This window comes from Caretta caretta, chromosome 8 (genome assembly GCF_965140235.1).
Source record: "Caretta caretta isolate rCarCar2 chromosome 8, rCarCar1.hap1, whole genome shotgun sequence".
In the NCBI taxonomy this organism is placed as follows: domain Eukaryota; kingdom Metazoa; phylum Chordata; order Testudines; family Cheloniidae; genus Caretta; species Caretta caretta.
The window spans coordinates 54,740,699-54,757,834 of record NC_134213.1 but is presented as its reverse complement, the minus strand read 5'-3'; the positions used below and the strand labels follow the sequence as shown (position 1 = coordinate 54,757,834).

At 48.5% G+C, this 17,136-nt stretch overlaps 1 pseudogene; it reads left to right on the top strand.

The window, feature by feature from the left end:
- The first annotated feature begins 2,859 nt into the window (after window positions 1–2,859).
- Window positions 2,860–6,415, top strand: LOC125641305 (2-5A-dependent ribonuclease-like; annotated as a pseudogene).
- Window positions 6,416–17,136: the final 10,721 nt, after the last annotated feature.

The following is a 17,136-nucleotide window of genomic DNA, read 5'->3' as shown; positions in this document are numbered from 1 at the left end:
GATCCCAGCCCAGCCCCTGAGTGGACCAATGCCTTGCAGTTAGGGGAGGCAGACAAGGGCCCCAAGGAGCTGCCAGTGGGCAAGTACCCCGAGGAGACAAGGATGTTTGGACCACGGGGCCCTACACCCAGACTTCTGCCACAGACTGTGGTAGGAAGTAGCCCGGGGGACCAGACTCCAATCCGGTTCTGCTGCCAGAGAGTGAGTCAGCGTGTTGTGGGTAGACCCCCACTGACCCAGTGGCACACCCATCCACCACTTTTAACCCCCTGGGCTGGGACCCGGTGGAACCCCCTGCTGCCAACGCCACCCCTGGGCCTGTGTGTTGCTTGTGGTCTGTCCCGTTAACCCCACAAGCTCCCCGATTGTTTGCCAGCTTCCCGTCCGCTCTGCCTGGAGAGTTAGGTGACCTTATTTCCCTCAACTGAAAATGGGACGCAAGGGGCTGGGGCCGGAGTCATCTGATGTTGCTGCTTACCCTTTGCCCCTCTTGCAGTGTTCCTCCGTGCTCCCAATTGAGCCAAGTAGCAGAGATGCGGTGGGGAGAATGAGGATGGAGGAATGGGTATGGGCAAGGACCTGGGCAGCAAAGCAGGGTGTGAATGCGTGAGTACCTTTGAGCTCGTAGCTAGGAGGTGAAGCTGTTGGATTATGATCCAGCCAGCAGTGCGATGCCCCTTTCGGGGCTGGGATAGCAGAGGGGCAGGAAGGAGGCTCTGGGTAGTGGGAGGGACCAAGGAGACTCCAGATAGCAGCCCTGGGGAGATGGCAGGAGGCCAGGATGTGGCAGAAGCAGGTGACTGGAGGCGGACTGTGGAGGGAAAGAGGCCAGTTGGGGCTGGGTGCGTGGGCTGAAGAGCACATGAGGCCAGGGTGGGGGTGCTGTGGGGACCACAGGTGCCGACTTCCCAAAGTGCTGGGCAGTGCTTGACCCTTGGATCTGCCTCAGGCCCTGCCCCCACTCCACCCCTTTCCCCAAGGCCCCACCCTGCCTCTTCCTGCCCCCATCCCTGCTCCACCCCCACCCCACCTCTTCCCATCCAGTTCCTCCCCCTCCCCCTAGTTTGCTGCATCCTTGCTCCTCCCCCTCCCTCCCAGAGCCTCCTGTATGCTGCGGAACAGCTGATCGCAGGAGGCGCTGGGAAGGAGGGCGAGGCACCCACTGGTGGGCAGAAGGCGCTGGGGGAGGGGGAGGTGCTGATAGGGAGGCTACTGGTGGGTGCTCAGCCCCCACCATTTTTTCCCCGTGGGTGCTTCAGCCCCGGAGCACCCACAGAGTTGGCACCTATGGCAGGGCTGGCTCAGGGGTGTGAGATCAGGGTGGGTGGGCAGGCTCCAGGAACTGCTCCTGGGTGGGGGGGGCACGAGACTGGGGTGGGATGGGTCGACACCAGGGACCACTCAGAACACAAGCATGGATTCGCATGGCTCCAGCCCCAGTTCAGCTTCAGCCTGCATGCAGAGGCAGCATGTAGCTGTGGCTAGTGGGGTGGGGGGGCACAGATGAAAGGTTCTGGAAGGTCATGTGCCCCCCATCCTCAGCGCAGTGTGACTATATTTCCAAAAGGAAAAAGGGGACACTGCGCATGGGGTTGGTCCATGCCCTGTTCCACCCCCTCTCCTGCTGAGGGGTTGCCCCGTGCCTTGTCCCCGCTCCAATCTCTGTGCCTGAGAGTGCCCCCCCTGCCGCCCCCCCCCCCCCCCACGCACGCTGGTCTGGATGTTCTGCGAAGTAGACAGCAGCGCTGGGACTCCAGCTGCAGAGAAGAGGAAGCAGCTCCATGGGGGGGAGGAGCTCAGCCAGCCACCCTGCTCCCTCCCCAGGCTGCAGTGACACACTGAGAGCACGGCTGCCAGAGGCGTCTGGAGAAATGTGAGGGGGGGAGGACATATGACCCTGTGTGTCCTGCCCACACGTCACCTCTGCCCCGGTGTCCACTGAAAAGCATCTGGCTGTCCAGATTTGGACTGTGGTCCGACTACTGACTACCCCTGCCTGAGAGACTGTTTGCTGGCTGCCTTAGCCAAGAGGGTTAGGCACAAGCATGCTCCCTGCTCTGCCCCACTCAGCAGTGTTCCCTCTAATTTTTTTCCACACTAGTGTGGAATGAATTTTCTTATGTGCACCAATATGGAGGTGATGTGTGACATGTCACCTCTATATTGGTGCACATAACAAAATTCATGTGGTGGGGGTGGGGCCGAGGGGTTCGGAGTGTGGGAGGGGGCTCAGGGCTGGGACAGAGGGTTGGGGTGCAGGAGTGTGAGGGCTCCGGCTGGGGGTGCGAGCTCTGGGGAGGGGCCAGGGATGAGGGGCTCAGGGCTGGGATAGGGGATTGGGGTGTGTGGCAGGTCCAGGGCTGAGTTGGGGCCAGGGGAATGGTGTCCCGGCCGCTGCAGGTCTGGGCCAGGGCTGGGTTCCCTGAGTACCTGCACGGTGCTAAATAGGCTGCTGCGCGGCTGTGCAGTTTACAGAGAATTTAGCCACCCAGCTGCCCAGAGCTCCTTCGTAGACTGTTAATTCCTGTCTGCCTGGGCCAGGAGGTGCTGGGCTAAGGACTGTTTGTGGCTCTGCCCCACCCAGAGGGCCAGAGCTCCTCCTCCCCCCCCAGACTGTTCCTTGCTGTCAGCCCCAGCCAGGCGATTGCAGGCTAAAGACTGGCTGTGGCTCTGCCCTGCCCAGAGGTCCGGAGTTTCCCCTATAAACTTGTTGTCTTCCTGTAGTGAGGTGGAGTGGCCTCCCTCCCCACTCGAAAGCAAGGGACAACTCCACGCTCCCTCTGAATGTATTGATCTATCCATTTAGGGGGTTACATAATACAGCATTTATTGCACAGTAGGTTTTCACCTCTTGGGATTTGGGCACTAATCCAGGATTAAGAAAATGAGTTTAATAGTATTCATCTTAGTCCCTTAGATTAGAAAACATGAGTTCCGCTCCGTTCCCATGAATTCATTATAATTATAAGTCTTGAGTACAGGGGAGGGGAGTAGAGTGGGGATGGCTGTAAAGAACACTTATTGTAACTGTAAACTCCGGGATTAAGTTAACAGGAGATGCTACTTTTTCTGTTAACCAGATGAAATAGCTGAAAAAAACTCCTGAGGGAATCTTCAGGACTGCACAGTGAAGCGTTGTGTGCAGCTCTCATCAAAGGCAGATGTAGATCCACGTCCTTCTTCCCAGTTCGATTGTATGGGAAATAAATTTTGTTCTAAAAACTGCTCATGAAAGGGACAAAGAGGAGCAAAGGGCACAGCCACTGATTTATCCTTCATGGAGGCCACAGGCAACAGCCAGCCAGCGGCACCAAACGGCTGCAGAAATGGAACAGCAGCAGCCACAGCGTCTCAGTTAGATGAGGCTATCAAAAAAGGTTCAGTAAAGACAGTCCGGCAGCTGTTGGAGGAAGGTGCAAATGTCAATTCCAAGGTAGAAGGTGGTTGGACACCTCTGCACAGTGCTGTACAGGCTGATCAGGAGGAGATCGTTAGCTTTCTGCTGGAGCAGGGTGCTGATCCACATGCCAGAAAGGACAATGGTGCCACTTCCTTTATTATAGCAGGCATAGTGGGGAATGTGAACCTTTTGGAGCTCTTTCTTTCTAAGGGGTCAGAAATCAATGAGAAGGATAACAACGGCTTCACGGCCTTTATGGAGGCTGCTTGGTATGGGAGGGAGAAGGCCTTGAAATTCTTGTATGAGAATTTCTCGGATGAGAAAGAGAGGGATGTGAATTTGGGCCGGATAGTCAGTACACAACAAAGACAAATGTACAAAGGCGGGGAAACAGCCCTGATGGATGCTGCCAGGAAAGGCCACCTCTCAGCTGTGAAAACCCTCGTGAAAGAGATGAGAGCCAGCGTGCATGCCTGTGATAACTTTGGCAGGAACGCTTTGATCCACGCGTTACAGCTGCCTCAGAAGAGGAACACCATACTTAGACAAAACAAGAATATAGAATCGATCGTCTCCTTTCTGCTGGACTGTGGCGCTGACGTTACTGGAAGAGATGAAAATGGGAAGACTTCACTCATCCTGGCAGCAGAGAGGCAAAGTCAGGATTTGGTGGAATTGTTACTGAAGACAAGCAAAGTTGATGTTAACGCCATGGGCAATGATGGCGAAACAGCGCTGAAGGTAGCTGTGGAAAACAACCATGAGGAAATAGCCAAGCTGTTATGTGAGAACGGAGCCAGGGCAGATGGTAGTGACGTTTTTGCTGCCAAAGAGAACTACAACAATGAAATGGTGGTGTTGCTGCTCAAATACCGTGCAACGGCTACTAATAGTCAGCCTCCTAAAGAGTGGGCACCCACCAGCAAATGCTGGGGAGAGCACTACGGCGTCTTCACGGTATAAATTCCCCTCAGATTGGAAAACTCAACATCGTATTTGATGAGTATTATGCATTGAGAGCATCTCTGAAGGAGGCATCTACCTGGGGTTCCATGCAGGGAAAGAGGTGGCTGTGAAGAGATTCCTTCTTGGCAGTGATAAGGCTAAACAAGAATCCATGTGTCTCAGTCACTGCCATAGAAACAGACATATGGTAAAACTTCATGGGACTGAGACTCATGGCAACTGCCAGCTCTTCTGCCTCTCCTTCTGTGAGAGCAACCTTGAGGATCATCTGAGCAAATCTGTACAGGGAGTGAATAATCATGACATCCTCAAGACACTCTTGGAAGCAGTGAGAGATCTGCACTCTTTGGAATTAGGCCATGGAGACCTGCACCCACGTAACATTTTGATAGGTTTGTGTGTTTTACATTCAGTTCCATTTAATCCTGCAGCCTGGCTGGGAGAGAAATTCTAGAAAGCAGGGTATTAGAGAAGATTCAAACCCGTGACTTGCACCGTGTGTGTGTGTGTGTTTTCACAACAAGGATGTTGTAGTATGTATATGTGTGAAAGACAAGGATATTGTGTGTATCCCAGACAGACAGACAGACAGACAAGGGGGAAGGAAACCTGATCGCAGTGGCAACAAAGCCTGCAGTTGAGCAGCTTTACCACTATTTGGAGGGATCAGGGCATCCCTCTGAGTAATCCTGCTCTGGGGAACAAAGGGTTAATTCAGCCACACAATAGAAAGGTGGAACACCGCACAGGAACTGTTCATTTACTATTAACAAATTATGTTGCTTTGCTAGATGCGGATGATAAAGTTTTCCTTGCAGATTTTGATAAGAGTAGCAGTTTTGCTGAAGGTCAAAGGGAACTTATAATCAAAGAAGACTTGGAGGTACTTTTCCTTAATATCAATATTGTGTTTACAGTTTTTCAACTTTCTGCCCTTTCTTTTCTGTTTTTTTCCTAGTCTCTTTCTTTTTTTTAATTTCCTGGGGGGAGAGATCTTAGCCTGCTCTGCTCATACAAAAATAACATGTGGTTATGCCTTTTGAGCCAAGTGATTAGCTAACATTTGGGGTCTTGTGAGTTGATTCTGTTAGGAAAAGAAATAAATTATGGAGCCAGGTATTTCTTTGATGCACGCCTGCTTATTTACAAAGAATGCACATAAAGTCCAGTTTTCCTGAACACAAAAGAAATCAAACAGCTGGCGACAGTTTCTTTGCTCACAGTCCCAAGCCTTTTGCCCAGCCAGCACTCAACCCAAAAGTGCTGTCTCTTAGCTTTTGTCAGCGTCAGGCTGTAAGCGCATCTTTGGCTGTGCCTTGGCTGCCTTCTCTGTCTGCTTCTGTGGGTTTCTTCCCCCCGCCACAAGTCCTACTCCAACAAACAATACACTTCAAAACCTCTCTTCCCATGTAGCTCAGTTTCTGACCTGATCTGCATGGCTGGTGTTTTGAGTGGTGGTCTCTATTGTTTCAGCTATCTATTCCATAAAGGAGCTCGATTATTTCTTACATTTATACAGAAGAAATGGCAGTGGTTAACACAACTCCCAACCTAACAATATAGTTATTGGTCTCTGCAGAATCATACGTAGAAATAGACAATGCAGAAGGTCAGAGTATTGTTGACAGGAAATCAATTTGGCATCAGCCAATCAGATGGCTTGATTTCTTGGACCTTCCAATGCTTCTAAAAAAAAAAATACAAATTGCAGGTGCATGTGATAGAAATAAGGGATTGTTCCGTCACTTCTGATAAGGGACCTTCTTGATCCTTTAATTTCAACATGCTAATATAATGATGTGTCAGAAACAGCCAAGAAATCAAAGGGTTGCAGCCATGTTGTGGCACTGCAATCTATTCTTTAGACAGAGCCAGCTCTCCCTGGCTAGATCTATGTCTTGTGATTTTTTTTTTCATGCTTTTATACCTATATTGTTTTTATTGCTATACCAGTCCATTGGAGCCATGCAGGCAAGGAGCTTCGGAGGAAGGGGGCTGCCAAGTGCCAGATCTATTGGTAGGAAGTTGCTTTTCCCTGTGGGGGTAGGAGATGAAACGTAACTCCATCAGTGGAACAATGTATATGAAAATCTTACAACCCAAAGTTCCATCCCTTTGCTTTTCACACAGATGGAGACAATCTGGCCCATAGTCTTTTCTATGTATCTTGTTTTCAGTTTATTTTAAACTTGATATAAAAATACAGTGGCCGTGACACCTACAGCACACTGCAGCATATGGGCAATTTGACCAGGAGCTGGTCAGCTTCTTGCCATAGATCACAAGAAATTGACATAGCTCCTAGGAAAATGGAATTTTTAATAGAAAAGGATATTTTTCCCCATCAGAAGCAAGGCCTTTGGGTGTTACAAGAGGTGAACATTGAAGACTTTTTCCTCTGAGCTATTGCAAGTTGCTATTTACAATGTGCACTAATCTGACAAGAGGATCTCTGCTATTCTGGTTGAAATGGCCAGCATGTTCTAAGCTACAACTGGGCTGACTGCTGTAATGTATTTATTAGTGTTCACTTCAAATGAAACAGACAAAAATTGGCTGCAAATATAGCTATATTCACTATAGCTAAGTTAATTTTTAGTTTCTTTAAGTGTAGATCAATGTTTCTCCACCTTTTCAGGTTGATAACTTCCTATGGAAAGTTAAAAAAATGTTGCAACCTCGTTACTTTTACAGTAAATGTAAGGATAAAAAAGTATCGATGATAATGCTAAGCTTATATAAATTTATTTGTGTGTGTGTTTTGAGAGGTTGACAGAGAATACTTGATTTTGAAGGGTAAGGTGAATTGGGAGTGGGGGAGTGAAATTTACTTTGCTTTAGATTCTAATTAAAAATTTCAATGCCTCATGACACCCCTGGTTACCTTTCAGGACTCCCTGGGGTTGCAACCTACTCATTGAGAAAAGATAAATAAAACTGTTGAAGGACAAGTCATTTCCTTATATTACATGCACAATAAAGGGAGAGTAACAGATACATAAAATAGGCCTTAGGCCACAATCCAATTGACTTCAGCGGCATCACTCACGGTGTGTGAAGTTAAGCACACGTGTTAACCTTTGCAGGATTTAGGCCTATGGGAATACACCAGAGGCAAAGCAGTTCATCCACTGGTTCAATTGTTCATCCAACTCCCAAACAGAAAAAAACAGTGAAGGTTGCTAAGTATCAACAATTTATTTAACTACCATATCATTTACAAAACCCAAACCTTTAACAGCAAGGAAGTGAATAGTTAAAACATCATAACATCTTACACCCATGTAATAAACGTAAGCACGTTATTCTTTCTTAGTCTAAAGAAATGTATATTTCATTACAACACAACAACCTTAACCTTGATCCACGGATTCCATTATTTTACATGCAGCATTTTTTTAAAAAGCCCAACAACCTTGATTTCAGTATCAAAACAGCTTCTTTTAAGGGATACTGTAAGTGGGAGATATTATCAATTCATTTACCTATTTTTGGTAAAGACCCTGTACTTGCTGTTTCTTGAGAATAGCAGAACAAAGAAAATTTGGCCCATAGGATGAACATATAACTGAATCTATGCGGATTATGAGCTCAGTACTGCTTCTTCTGAACTCAAGGAGAGCAGGATCAAACCCTATATGCTCTCTCTGCTGGAGGTTTTGGCTCTGGAAGTGAAATATTCTGATGCTTGTTCTCCTGCTCAGGCACTCGGAAGGTTGGTCCTATATGTTGTAACAAGGGGTGAGGTCCCTTTTGATGGACCTGATGGAGAGGATGTGGCTGCAAGATGTCCAACGGATTTGCAGGGTCACATGGAGATTGAAGATCTCATAAGAAGTTTGGTCTCCCCCCATGGAGGAAACACAGTTCAGTTAGGAGACTTGATCCACCATCCATTTTTCTGGACCCATGAGAGGTAAGTGTCATTAACAATAGTTCTAGGATCTCAAACAATAGATACAATAGCTGCAATGCTCCTGCCATAACCTCCCAGCTCTGGGATAATAAATGTGCCATGACGACCCTGACTCACCTTAGGAGGTGCATGTTCTTGAAGGCCATCCCTTCCTCTCTTTCAATTCCACAGCAGGTTTGAGTTTCTTGTGGATGTCGGGAATAATCCAGACATTGAAAAACGCAATTCTGAGAGCCAGATTGTGAAAGCTTTGAGTTGCAATAAGGCAACAACTGAGAAGCACTTCTACCAGGTCTAAGAAGGTAAGCTTTAATCAGCTAATTATATATTAAGAATAATCCTCCAAATAGGCTTCCTGCTGTGTCTTGTATTCTCTCTATCTTTGTTGTATAGTGCAAATGTTCCAGGGCTAGGACCGTTGTCAGTTAGTGTTTTATACAGCACCCAGCACACTGCTGGCATTTAAATCATAAAATAAATAACAATAGGCAGCTTGTACTAGGAAAGGTGTCCCTGAAGACCTCTAGGCCCAAAGGTTTTCTGTATGTGGGCCACAGATGTCTCAGCCTAGATTCCTTACTGTGGATCAAGACTAATTTCCTTTTCTCTCTTTTTGGTAGTGTCATCATAGTCCTTTCTGCTTGATGGTTGGTTGGACTACTGCCTGTATTCAACCTTTTCTCAGTTTGCTCATGTTCTGTGTCCACCGTGTCTTCAAAGACAAGGATACCTGTTGCTGGTGGCAAGGCCGAAGGAAACCATAAATGCTGTTTATTACTCAGCCTGTCCATTGCAAAGTGAAATGGAGGACCTCTTGCCAAAGCCTACTTGATTTAGTGATCAAAAGCAGCTAATGGCCAACCAAGGGATTTGGCAGAATGAAATTGACACATAATCAAGGCATCATCCAATATACATATTCTTCCAGTGCACTGATACTAAATAACTTCATTATCAGTGGATTCCTGTACCAAATGGAATCTGAATTGGTTTGCCAAATTGCTAATATACATTTGATATTTAAAATATACTTTAGATATTTTCTTCTCAGGAAAATGTATTGTGTTTTTCCTATATTGCCATTTCATATTTTAAATATCTGAAAACTTCATCAGTTTTGTACCTTTTCAAGTATATTTTTTTGCCATTTTTTCATTCCAAATCCCTTCCCCCACATACTATCATGCAGGTTGCACACTTGAGCACTCAGATATTAGGAAATGACAAAATTAAAGTTACACATGTAATGCTAATTATTATTTATTTTTGTATTAAAGTAGTACCTAGCAGCCTGTACCAAGACCAAGGCCCCATCACGTTAGGTGCTGCGTGAACATCTAGTGAGAGATAATCCCTGCCCTCAAGAACTCACAATCTAAATAGACAAGAGAGAGAAGGTGGGAGAAAGAAAGTATAATTTTTATTTTACAAATGGAGACTGGAGGCTCAGAGGGAGTCTGTCACACAGGGAGTCTGCTGGAAACTTGAATCCAGAGCCAGATCTCCTGAGTCCCAGTCCAGTGCTTTAACCATAAAACCGTCATTCCTCTAACTCTGCCCCCTTGTGTATGCCTGAAGATATGTAGTGAATGGGCTTCACAGGGCCTAATCCAATGCCCATTGATGTCAATGGAAGCCTTTCCATAGGTGTCAGGGATCAAGCCCTCACTGCACACCTTACAAGATGCACCTTTCAAGGTTCTAGGGGGGAAAACAGTGTTGTGTTGTATTATTTGAGAAATAGTATGTAACGTAATTAGAGTCTTTGAGCCAAATTCTGAAATCTGTTACATGAATTTGGTCCTGAATACTATGCATTATGTATAAGGCAGGGGTTGGCAACCTCTGGCACGCGTGCCAAAGATGGCACAAGAGCCGATTTTTAATGGCATGCTGCTGCCTGCCGGGTCCTAGCCGCCGGCCCCACTCAGCTGGCTGCCGAACCCAGGCCGGCAGCGGGCTGAGCAGGGCCAGCGGCTAGGACCCCGACAGGCAGCAGCGTGCCATTAACAATCTTGCCCGCCCCGGCCTGCTCTTCTCTGCGCCCCCCCCCACCCTGGGGGGCGGGGGGCAGGATGAAGAAGCTTGGTCCTGCCAGCTGCTGCTGCAGGGCAGGCAAGGTCCCCCCTCCCCTGCCTCTTCCCCCAGCGTGCTGGGTTCCTGCCCTCTCCTCTTCTCCCTCCCTGCCGCCGATCAGCTGATGGCCCTTGGGGAGAAGTGGAGCCGCAGCGCGCGCGCTGCTCCAGGGAAGAGGTGGGGACGGGGCCTTGAGGAAGGGGGGGGGTGGAATCAGGGCATATCCCCTCCAGCCCCCTGCCGTGAGCTGCTCTGGGCAGGGGGCTGGGAGCACCCCCACGACCCTAGCCCACACCCCCATCCCTCTGCCTTGACCCCTGCCCCCCCGACCTCAGCCCTCAGCCCTGACCCCTACACACTCCCAGCCCTCAGCCCTGACCCCTACACCCCCTTCACACATACCCAGCCTCCTGCCCTGACACCTGCACCCTCCCACGACCCCATCCCTGACTCCAGTACCCCCCACACACCATGCCCTGACTCCTGCACCCCCCACACTCCCACCCCCACCCTGAGCACCAAACGGGAGCTCCTGCACCCCCCACACATTCCAACCTGCACCCCTTCCACCAAATGGGAGCTGCCCAGGTAAGCACTCCACACCCAAACCCTGAGCCCCCTCCCTCATTCTAGCTCCTGACCAGACCCTACACCCCAACCCCCAGCCTGCTCCTTCACCCCCAGCCCTGTGCTCAGTGCACTCCCACCCTCAGCTCAGTGCAGAAAGAGAGAGGAAGAGAATGGGCTAGAACCAGGGAGAAGGTAGGTACCCACTCTAGGTGGGCAGGGCCAGGATCCCAGACCGGCAGCGGGCTGAGTGGGGTCGGCAGCTGGGACCCTGGCTGGCAGGAGCCGGTGGACAGAACCCCGGACCGGCAGCGGGCTGAGTGGCAGCAGGCTGAGCCGCTCAGCCCACTGCTGGTCTGGGGTTCTGGCTGCCAGCCCCTTGCCAGCCGGGGTCCCAGCCGCAGGCCCCACTCAGCTGGCTGCCGGTCTAGGTGAACGGAACCCCAGGCTGGAAGTGGGCTGAGCGGGCCGGCGGCGTAAGATCAGCATTTTAGTTTAATTTAAAATGAAGCTTCTTAAACATTTTGAAAACCTTGTTTACTTTACATACGACAATAGTTTAGTTATATAATAGATAGACTTATAGCGAGAGACCTTCTAAAAAACGTTAAAATGTATTACTGGCACGCGAAACCTTAAATTAAAGTGAATAAGTGAAGATTCGGCACACCACTTCTGAAAGGTTGCCGACCCCTGGTATAAGGCTAGTTAAGGTTACATATACAGTCTTCACTGTGGCACTTCCTGACATTGAATGGTATTCCTATGGCTTCAAAGGGAAAAAAAATTCCATAACTTAGAATGGTTTTGACCCATCAGAATTCTCTATATCAGGTGTGCAGTGACTGTGCACCTTAGTCAGTAATGCAAAAGGTTGTGTGGAGCCCTGCCTGTTGGAACAAACACTTTTGGTGTGCAGTAAATGTACGCTCACTGAGGCCTTTGTGTAAGTTGCTCGGTCTGGGTAGCCCCCTATGACACTTCAGTGAGTCTCTGTACAGATATTGGGGCCTCAATGCATAATATAGCTGTGCATGCTCACAGTGCATCTAGGCTAGCCAAGCACACATGTAGTGCTGCATGCCTGCATTTAGAACTCTGCTAAGAGTGGCTAAAAAACCCTGTACTTGTACAAAGCACTGTGGGTGTGCAAACTGTGGTTTCAAGACCCTGCAATCTCTGCAGAAACAAAACCACAAGTCACCAGAGGTAGTTCTCTTTGCATAGGTCTATTTTCTCCCAGCTAAATTTCAACTTTCTTTGATCTCGTCCTTTTGGCTCTCAGGGGTTGCAAGGTTGGGCAGTGGTTTTGTTTATAATAGGGAAGGTTCTTAATTTTTTTTTTTTTAACATGTTCTTAACAGCGGGACTGTTTTAGCTCATACTCTGTGAAAAAACAAAAACAGCCCAATTCATCCCCAGACAGACACTGAACCTGGAAAATTTCAGCCTGAGATGTGAAAAGTTTTGGAGAGCTCTGAGTGACTGACATAGGGGGTTACAATGGAAACAATTATGCAGCCTTAACTATCGCTGTAGCTATAAAATAGGTGTGGTCAATTCTGTTGAAAATGTAAGAAATAATGGGATAGTGACTCTGTTTCCAGTGTGGGAGATCGCAGTAGCCAGGGGACAAGAAGGAGGGGGAAGGAAGAGAGTATTTTCTGTGGTATGGGAACCTCATGGAGTGACCGATCTCTTATGGGTCATTTTTCAGATTGATCAAGATGTCCTGAAAAACATGGAAAAGAGACGCCCCTATGAAGATACTGTCACTGACCTGTTGAGGTTAATCAGAAATGTCGGGGCGCACTATGGTGGAAAACCACAATGGTAAGTGGTCGTATCGGGATTGATGTCCCAGATGAAGATTGTTTCGGGGAGGCTGCGAGGGGACTTAGGGTGGAACAGGTCCTTTTCTCACTTCCAGCATTATAAAGAAACAAAAAACAACTTTAAGTGCATTTTGCAACCAGATTTTGAAAACTAGTGGCCAAATGCTCTTCCCCCCATGAAGTGATTTTTTTTTTTTTTAAATTCCAGGGCATGAGAACTAGGGTGAGAATGGAAGAAGCCAGAGACGCAAAGCAGGGAGAGCATGAACCTTAGTTGGTTTTCAGGAAATTCTCTCAAGGCTGGTGAAACTTCACTAGCAGAAGCAAAAAGTGGGAAAACCTACTTCTTTGATACTTCTCAATGAATTGAGATGCCCCACGTAAAATCATCCGTTTTCTATTCTAGCTTCAAGGAAATAATCCAGAACCCATCACAGTATTTTGTTGACCGGTTCCCAGATCTGACATTTTATGTCTATGAGCATTTGCGCCGTGTAGACAGAGGTTGGTGGGATTTAATTATCTATTTGGTAAATATCTCCAGTTTGGGAACTCAAATTAATCAGTTCATTTTCACAAGCACGCTCTGCCAGTGTTAATCAGAATGGAGAGAAGGCCTTCATTGGCCCCGAGGCTGATGTGTCTTTATGAAAGCTCTCAGTTCCCTGCATCATATCTTTTCTCTTCACAGTTCTGGGTGCACTCCCCTCAAACAACTTGGGAGGCTGAACTGCGGACCTTCAGAGCTAAATGCGTGGGCTGCTACAGCTGAGCTAAAGTTCTCTAGCTAGGGTTGTAACGGACTCTTATCCTCTGCAGATCAGGCATAGAACTAGTTGGTTACACCTGCCCCACAGAGGCCGGGGCGACATGAGCAAGCAATCCTGGCCTCGCTATAGAGTAACTCTCATGTAGCCAGACCACGGGGTGTTGGGAACTTGTTGTTCACTCCTGTGTGAGGTCTGTTTACAACAAAGGTCTAAGCCAGTGGTTCTCAAACTTCAGCAACGCAAGGATCCCCATTTTGACTTAAAAATTTCCAGGGACCCCCAACCCCCCATGCTCAGCCCTTGCCCCACCCCTTCTCTGAGGCTCCACCCCCACTCACTCCATCCCCCCTTTCCTCCCTTGCTCGCTCTCACCCCACCCTCACTCACTTTCACCAGGCTGGGGCAGGGGTTTGGGGTCCGGGAGGGGGTGTGGGCTCTGGAAGGAAGTTTGGTTGTGGGAGGGGGTGAACGGTACGGGAAGAAGTTTGGGTGCAGGAGGGGGTGCGGGCTCTGGGAAGGAGTTTGGGTGCAGGAGGGGGTGCGGGCTTTCGGAGGGAGTTTGAGTTCTGGCTCCCGGCTGGGGCAGGGGGTTGGGGTGTGGGAGGGAGTGATGGGTGCAGCACTTACCTCGGGCGGCTCCCACCTGGTACATCTCTCTGGCAACGGCTCTAGGCGAGGGCAGGACAGGGGGTCTCCACACGCTGCCCCTGCCTGCAGGCACCGCCCCCGCAGCTCCCATTGATTCACAGATATTAAGGTTAGAAGGGAACATTATGATCATCTAGTCTGACCTCCTGCACAATGCAGGTGACAGAATCTAACTCACCCACTCCTGCGATAAACCTCTCACCTATGTCTGAGCTATTGAAGTCCTCAAATCATGGTTTAAAGACTTCAAGGGGCAGAGAATCCTCCAGAAAGTGACCCATGCCCCATACTACGGAGGAAGGCGAAAAACCTCCAGGGCCTCTTCCAATCTGCCCTGGAGGAAAATTCCTTCCCGACCCCAAATATGAACCCTGAGCATGTGGGCAAGATTCACCAGCCAGATACCCAGGAAAGAATTCTCTGTAGTAACTCAGATCCCACCCCATCTAACATCCCATCACAGGCCATTGGGCCTATTTACCATGAATAGTTAAAGATCAATTAATTGCCAAAATCATGTTATCCCATCATACCATCTCTTCCATAAACTTATTGAGTTTAATCTTGAAGCCAGATAGGTCTTTTGACCCCACTGCTTCCCTTGGAAGGCTATTCCAGAACTTCACTCCTCTGATGGTTAGAAACCTTGGTCTAATTTCAAGTCTAAACTTCCCGATGGCCAGTTTATATCCATTTGTTCTTGTGTCCATATTGGTACCGAGCTTAAATAATTCCTCTCCCTCTCCAGTATTTATCCCTCTGATATATTTATAGAGAGCAATCATATCTTCCCCTCAACTTTCTTTTGGTTAGGCTAAACAAGCCAAGCTCTTTGAGTCTCCCTTCATAAGACAGGTTTTCTGTTCCTCGGATCATCCTAGTAGCCCTTCTCTGTACCTGTTCCAGTTTAAATTCATCCTTCTTAAACATGGGAGACCAGAACTGCACACAGTATTGCAAGTGAGGTCTTACCAGTGCCTTGTATAACGGTACTAACACCTCCTTGTCTCTACTGGAAATACCTCGCCTGATGCATCCCAATGCTAATGCAGACCACATTAGCTTTTTTCACGGCCATATCACATTGGCGGCTCATAGTCATCCTGTGGTGACATCCTCCTCGCACTGGTGTACAGATATCTTAATTTTTGCTGTTTGGCCTCGCTTACATTCTGTACCCTATTAGGCACGGTCATTCTACAGCCAGTATGACCTATTAGACTGGTATCCACACTGCCCTTCCTCCTTATGTCCATTCTCCTACCCACGACTGTATCATTTTTTACTTTGTTTTCTTCCCTCTCAATGCTAAAATCCAGCGTGGAGATTACCTGGACATCTCCCAACCATCTCCCCCAAATTCCTAGTTTAAAGCTCTCTTAATCAGTTGTGCCAGCCTCCATCCTAGAAGTCTATTTCCTTCCCTACTCAGATGAAGTCCATCCCGAGAGAACTGTCCTCTGTCCATGAATGCCTCCCAATGGCCATACATCCCAAAGCCCTCCTTATAGCACCACTGCCTGAGCCATCTGTTGATAGTCATAATCTTGTCATACCTTTGTTGCCCTTCTCTAGGAACAGGCAGAATCCCACTGAAGATCACCTGAGCCTCGATTTCCTTAAGCGTCTTCCCCAGCCTGGCATAGTCTCCGTTGATACTTTCCAGTGAGAATCTAGCTGTATCATTTGTTCCCACATGAAGGATAATTAGTGGATTCTTTCCCGCTCCCTTTAGGATCCTTTTCAACCTCAGGTCTACATCCCGTGTCTTAGCACCTGGAAGACAGCACACCCTTCTATTCTCTGGATCAGCTCTGGTTACAGGCCTGTCTATTCTTCTCAGTAAGGAGTCCCCGGTCATGTAGACCTGCCTTTTCCTGGTGACGGTACTATTCTCCAGTCTATCCCCTGTTCCCTCTGGCTGCAAGTTCTTTCCATTCCTATTCTCCCTTGTAATCCTTTTCAACACATCCTGTATCCTCCTGAGGCTCATATTTGGTGTAGTCTCCATTGACTCTTCCCCTTTTCCTATAGGACTAGCCGCTCTTCTCTTCTTCCTTGCCCTTCCACCTTCAGTGACCACCTGCTGAGCCCCTTCTTCATTTTCCAACTCTGCAAACCTATTCTTGAACTCTATTTCTCCTTCACTAGCCATCTTTTCCTCTGCCTGGTTTTCTTAGTCACATGCTTCCACTGTCCACTTTCCTCACCCAGCAGTCTCCCCTCAGAATTCTTCAGTTCTGCTTCCATCTGCAAGTCTGAGCTTTTCCCTTCAGCTGCCTCATGTCTTTGCTCCATAATCCACTCAAACCCGCTCCTAAACTCAACCAGAGTCTCCACCTGCATCTCCAATCCTCAGATCTTTTCCTCCATCAGCTCTATCAGATGGCATTTCATGCAGACAAAAAACTCTTACCAGGTACCCCCTCCAGGATCAGGTACATACCGCAGCTTCCACATCCAGCCATCTTCATTGTGTCTTCCATGACATGGGTCACTCCCACTGCTGCCTCTGTATCTGTCATAGTCTTCCCTCCTAAATCCTGTTAATCTGGGAAACACAAACCACACCAAAACCCACCACCCACAGCAAAAACAAACCCCAAACATGCACCACAAGACAAACTCCCCTTTCAAACTCACACTGAAACTCCCCTGTTTACAGCTCTGTTTGCTGGCTCCTGTGCCGCTGGCTGGCTACCTTTATAGGACCCCTAACCAGAGAAGCCCCGCCCCCTAATCAGGGCTCAGCTTCTCTCCCAGCACAAAGCCCCTACAAGCCTCTACACATACAAATAATACAAATACAAAACCAAATACAAATACCTTCTCCTCCAACAGAACTCCCACTGAAACTCCCCTGTTTACAGCTCTGTTTGCTGACTCCTGGGAGCTGCGGAGTCAGTGCTCGGCGCGGGGGCAGCATGCGGAGACTCCCTTGGCTCCCCCCAGGGGCCG